The 6,138-nt window shown below is 40.6% G+C and overlaps 1 long non-coding RNA gene across 1 annotated transcript; it reads right to left on the bottom strand.

Annotated features, from left to right (window-relative positions):
• Positions 1 to 1,371: 1,371 nt before the first annotated feature.
• LOC128782360 (uncharacterized) lies at positions 1,372 to 6,124 on the bottom strand. Its single transcript, XR_008428747.1, has 3 exons — positions 6,012 to 6,124; positions 1,976 to 2,170; positions 1,372 to 1,470 (listed from the first exon to the last, which is right to left on the bottom strand). It is a non-coding gene; the product is annotated as an uncharacterized LOC128782360 (long non-coding RNA).
• Between the last annotated feature and the right edge of the window lie 14 nt (positions 6,125 to 6,138).

The following is a 6,138-nucleotide window of genomic DNA, read 5'->3' as shown; positions in this document are numbered from 1 at the left end:
TACTGCCCTAATTGCACAAGGTCCCAGGTCTCTGTGCAGCTGCCGGTGTCATGGCACCCCAAGTGTCCTCTGCTCTGTTCCTGAGCCATGGCTGCACTAACATGAGGTTGTCAGGACACCGCAGCTGTGTGGGAAGCGGTGCCAGGCAAACTTCAGAATCTTCCATGTATTTTGCTTTTCTATTGTCAGCCTCTCACACCGTCACTATCTCCAGGTAACTTAGAAAGCCTCTCAGCATCCTCCATGAGTGCTCAGTACTATCCTTTCCAGCAGGTGCAAGGGCAGGGCTTCTCCACTGTACAAAGGGGTGTCATGGTGCTACAAAAGTTTCTCGAGGATGAGGCCAATGAGATGGCCACTAAGGACTTTACCCACAGCCACTCTATTTCTTTTGAGGGCACAGATTCTCCTGTTTTACTGTAAGTGTGCCTTCTGCTAAATTCAAGATCTTGTACATATCCCAAACATTAATTAGTACCTTTATTTGCAACCACAGAGCATGACATACCTGACCTCTTTCCAGGTCTTCATAACCCCAGCACAGTGTCTGGGGCACACTGCTGGAGGAGGGGGCAAAGCTGTCCTTTCCATTAGCCAGCCCTGCTGCTGCATGCTCTGCCAGGGGCAGCAGGACTACTGCTTGCCTTGCTGCTCTTGTAGAGAAGACAGAACCAACACCTCTGCACTGCTGGCACCACCAGGCCCAGGGGACACAGACAAAAACTCCAGAAATACTCCTGCCTTGCGGAGGTCTGGTGAGGTGCATGCTACTTGTCTCTGGGTTTTCACCTTCTGAGTCAATGGAAACTTGCCCACCAGCTAGTTTTGGATGCTGTGGACCCATCTAGATTCACTTGTGGTGGCTTACTGAGGATAAACTGTCTGGACAATTGTCTTAAAGCATAATCCCCTTAAGAAGCCAACTTGGAAAAGCTCTTGATGACTCGTAGCAGGCATTGAGTCATGCCTATAAGTCATCTCCTTTTCCAGACATCCTGACCACGCTGAAAGCCTGTTGAAGGAAACCTTCATAATCTGTTTGAGTGGCCTGCAAAACCAAGTACCAGGGACAAAACCCTGGCTAACCAATGGAGTTAGGAGGGTGTTAGTAGTCCAGGGTTCCTTTCTGTATTTTATCTGTGGGCAGAGCAGGGAGTGGGTACAACTCCAGTCGGGTACAAATCAGTCCATACAGATGGCCCATTTACAGAAAGTCAGCTCAGCCATGAGGAGGGAAGGGTGATCTTTGAAAACCAGATTTTGGTAGAAGTAAATGCAACAAGGGCATGGGGCGGGGGAAAGGAAAGGGTGGATACAATGGGCCTTATTTTCATTATGAAGTATGAAGAAGAAGCACAATGAGTGAGACAGTTCATAAGTCAATATGATTTTACTTTACAGAAGCTTAACTGTTTGTACCCTGGACTTGAGACTTTGGTGGGAACAGCAAACATCCCAAATTTACATATTCTGTGGGAACATAAAAGGGAGATGAATCACATATTCTATGAGAACATAATGGCATTTAAGTAGACATTCAGTAAGCTTTCTTTTTTCAGTAAGTAGTTATATTTATCACTTCTGTTTGCTGAAGACCAGTAGTATTCTAGTAGACGGTTGTGTCTGAACATTTGATTTTTTGATTTGGTTATAAAACTGTCAGATAAATTCAAGATTGACCCAAAGTGACATTTTATTTTCCTTTTCCTTGCAGAAATTATAACCCAAGAAATGTCTCTCCTAGGTCATGCAAAAAGCAATTTCTGACACAAGATATATGTATCATCCTCACTTGGGGAATTTCTAATGAGACCACACAAATGAATGTCTAGAAATTATTCACAAAAGAGCATGGACTTATATTTCTCATGTCCCCAGTGAATATTCTATTCAGTGTTATTATTATTCACTATTCTTCATCAGGCTGTCTCAGTCTTTTCTGTCAAACTCAATTTCTCTTGCATGCAGCTCTTACCTGTGTGCTCTGCTTGCTAGACACTTAAAGCCTTAGTTGCTAAGGTACAGTGTGTTTCATGATCACAACATCGGGCTGGTTAAAAATCAGCAGTCTCCACATGCTGTGTACTTTTGGTTACCATTTCATCCAATGAATCCAGTGGTTACCATTTGGTTACCATTTCATCCGGTGAATCCATTTAATCCAGTGATTCTAAAAAAGTTTTATGAAGACAGGATAATGAAAGACATTATTGCAACCACTTGCAAATATACAGGTCAGTCTACAAAGCTGAGAAACATGTGAGGTGCAGGTACTCAGATTTTCAGTAAGTGAGCTCAATCAGCACAGCAAAAAGTCTGTCAGCAGCTACATATGATCAATTGGGAGAGCATTATCTTTCCCTGGAATGCAGCAAAAGCATATTTTTTATGTAGCTCTTCAGGTCAGTGAGCATGAGGAGTGTCACTGGTTTCACCATGTTTTCACATGTCAGATTAGGACTTTAAACACCAGTTTTAATACAGTACATGTCTATATCAGGCAGCATCACAAACCCCAGTGGCTGTCATTACTCAAAGTGAGAGAGGTTAAGTAACCACTCATTTATGTGACAGGTCAAAGCCTTTCTTTGTAAACTGTTTGAGGTGAGAGGTGTGTCGTATTCTGTATTTCATAAAGAGTTGATCTCTTTTGGAACAGTGTTAGCTAACAGTGTTGTCTTGTTTTGATTGGGATAATGCTGTCACCTCTTTCTATCAAGAGAGCTCCTGTAACTTACAATTTGGTTGTCAGTCTAAATGGTTATCTTTACAATCTCTGAATGTGTGTTTTGCTAACGTGCACTTCAAAAATGCACAGATTCTGAAAATGTCCAAAATGTCCTTCTCAGACAAGTAGTTTACTGGTAGGGTCTTGAGAAACAAGGTGCAAAGAAGAGGGAATTCATTCCCTTTCTTGAGTGGGTAGTGTGGGCACTGTTGGGAGTTGCTGCCCAGCTTCTGCCACAAACTAATATCAGCATCCCCAGTTCATATTTTCTGGTCTCTTTAGTGCCAAAACAAGGGCTGGATCATTAAATACTTTGCACTCTGGCCTTGCTGCAAGGTTTGTTTGGCTCACTATATGCCACCACAGCTTGACACCCTCCAACTCACCTGATATACCTAGAGAGGGTGTTTTATCTCAGCCACTCTGGACTCCTTCTTTAGCCACCAACTGAAGTGAAACACATTTTCTCAGTGCATCTCAGGTCTTAGTTCAATACCTGTCACAAGCTGCCTAACATTTTCTGTTCACTTTAGAGATAGATGAGTATGTTGGGGCAATCATCTGTTTCCTAAGACTGACCATCCCTTCATTTTAGCTGTTAACTAAAATATTTTAAATTTTACCTAGTTCCAGCACAAAAGGACCCCTGCAGGTCAGCCAGATTATGCATGTTAACATTAATTCATTTTCTCATAAATGGCTTTGATTAAAACTATCAGAGCCATCTTTCCTCTCACATCTTAGCCACCAGAATCAGGCAATGCTTTCAGTGAGTATACAGACTTTGTCACATATATATGGAAGTTAGTCTGGTTATTCTGAGACACTCACAGAGCAGCACACATCCCATTTGATAAAGTTCACTACTACATAAGGGCATTTCTGCAAATATACTTCATTGAGAAGAATACCCAAATAGATGGAACTAGTGGCCCACTATAAGAACTCTTTTATGAACAAGTGTAAATTCAGTAATGTGGTAGCTCTAATTTTGTTCTGTAGTGACAATGCTTGTACAAGTCTAACATGGAGTGGTTTCATTTTTACATGTCTGACAATTGTCTGATTATTCAGACTGGGTATAATTTATTAGCTTTATTTTGCTTCCTTCTTCTTAGCACTGTAATCGTGCTTTTGCAAGTTTATATTCTAAAGTAAAGGGTGTTAAAGGCTAACTAAAACAGTTAAGAGTTCTAAAGAAAATATCTCACAACTATCTTAATATCTAGTATCACTGGAAATTCACGGCATATTTCAGCAGGAGTCTGTCAGTCCCAAAGAGGCCATGGTGCTGCAATGACCATGCTGACCTTAAGTTCATTTGACTTTGTTTTGGGACAACTGTTGATGTTCCCTAAATATCATGGCTAGCCAAAAATCTTGTAGAAGATGTATAAGCTGAAAAATATGTGATGGAAGCTATGTTTTATGTAGAAACAATGTCTGTTTCCCAGGTTGCATCTTCAGGATTTCTGGTTATCTTACACAGTACTGCAGGTGGAGCATTGAACTTCATTGATGTGATGCCTTTGCCATGTGTTATTTTGGGTGAATTATGCTAAAATCAGCCTGGCTAACTGACTCCAAATTAGCGAGACAAAGATTTGGCAGATAATCTGCTAAGATGACTTAAAGACATATGACTGGGAGTCATATCATCACAATTTACACTATAAAAGTTCAGTCCACTTTTGTACAGTTAGATTCTCCTAATGTATTCCTTCTTGGAATGTGTTTATGAAGTTTCCTCCCTTGGATAAGGGGATGCCCACCAAAGATACTCCTGAAGGCTAGGAGAAAGAGACCTGCCCACAGGTGTTGATATAGCTTAGTTACGTCCATCTCTATTTAATAATTAGTTCTTTTTTTCCAGCTTTAATATAATTATTTTAATACAACTGCATTAATATAGGGCACTATCCTATCCTATCCTATCCTATCCTATCCTATCCTATCCTATCCTATCCTATCCTATCCTATCCTATCCTCTTAATCTTTCTAGCAGTTTTAGCTTTTACACTGCATAGTAAATAATTCTGATTAAGATCTTTTGTCTAATCATAAATAATTTGTATTATATAACTATATCTGATTTGCTATCTTTAAATCCCTTAAAGTTTTTTAAACTATGATAAAGTCTATGGATAAGACTGGGTCTAACTGGACCCAGGCTCCTCTCTGAGCAGGAGTTTAGAATGCAAGGGGGTCCTTGTGCTCAGCAGCACAGCTTCTCTAATAAACTTTATCTGAAGCTCCCACTCCACCTGTGACACTTTGACAGTGTTATGCAAGCTTTGAGCAATGTGAAAGCCTGTAAAACCATTTGGAAGAGAAAGTGAAGGGCCTTTGAAAAGGGATCTAACAACTGCCATGGGAGATAGTGATTTTTCTTAAATTCCATTACTGAACAGGAAACAATAAACTGCTGGAGCAAGGAGAATGTCAAGGCACTGGAGCCTAGTGCATGATTTTCTGGTGTAGACTCAGTGGTAATATTTGCAGGATAGGCAACAAGACACACTGCTGTCTCATTCAAGCTAGCCTCTATCTCATATTGAGTTGTTTCCAAGAGCAACTCTTTTTTTAACCTGTATGTATAAGCCCATTAGTTAGTCTGAGAAAAAAATACCAACGTACACCCTGACACCTACTCTCAGTTTCTAACTAGTACCTCAAATATCTGCCTTTACAAATGACCTAGGGCAGAGATTGTTAAGAAAGTCTTTGCCACATATCCAGCTACACATATGCCTGACCCCTCTTGTCTGCATATGAATTCCATGGGGACATGCAAAAAAACATAATATTAAGTTCTTCTTGGGACAAAGGCTCATTTCTCCCTCATGAAACCATTCCTGTGGTCTCCATGGCTGTTAGCTGACTATTTATGGAGGCAATCCTGCATTTGTTATGTGTACAACTTGTTATTTGGTAACTCTGGTAAATAGCAATACGCCGACTTTTGCTGACAGTATTTTTCTTTTAAGGCCTTTTTGATTGTTACTGATGAATAGATCATTATTATGACTTACATTTTGTACACTTAAGGTGTGTTTTTAAGGGACAGAATAGTAAACTAGTTCACCTGCTCACTGGGCCAATAAAGACTCACTTAGCCCAGCCCATCTGAAGAGGTGCAAGAATATTTTCCACTAACACAGAAGTCTTCTTATAGATTGTGAAAACCTTGGTGGGTAGCAAAGTTAGATTAATATTTCCTTGCAAGGAAGACCACAAATATTATGGCATTTCTAGAAAGAAAAGTCTCACTGACTGTTCCCACCTGTCTACAATCTCTGTGTCCTGGATTTCTCCCCTATGTTGCTTATGGGGTGCAAATCTGGGACTTTATGAGAAGGTGACTGTGGCTGTGATGTCTAACTCACTTCCAACGGCTGTCAGCTTGCAAG

Source organism: Vidua chalybeata, chromosome Z (genome assembly GCF_026979565.1).
Source record: "Vidua chalybeata isolate OUT-0048 chromosome Z, bVidCha1 merged haplotype, whole genome shotgun sequence".
In the NCBI taxonomy this organism is placed as follows: Eukaryota; Metazoa; Chordata; class Aves; order Passeriformes; family Viduidae; genus Vidua; species Vidua chalybeata.
The sequence above is the reverse complement of the archived record's forward strand: the minus strand, read 5'-3'. Positions and strand labels throughout refer to the sequence as shown.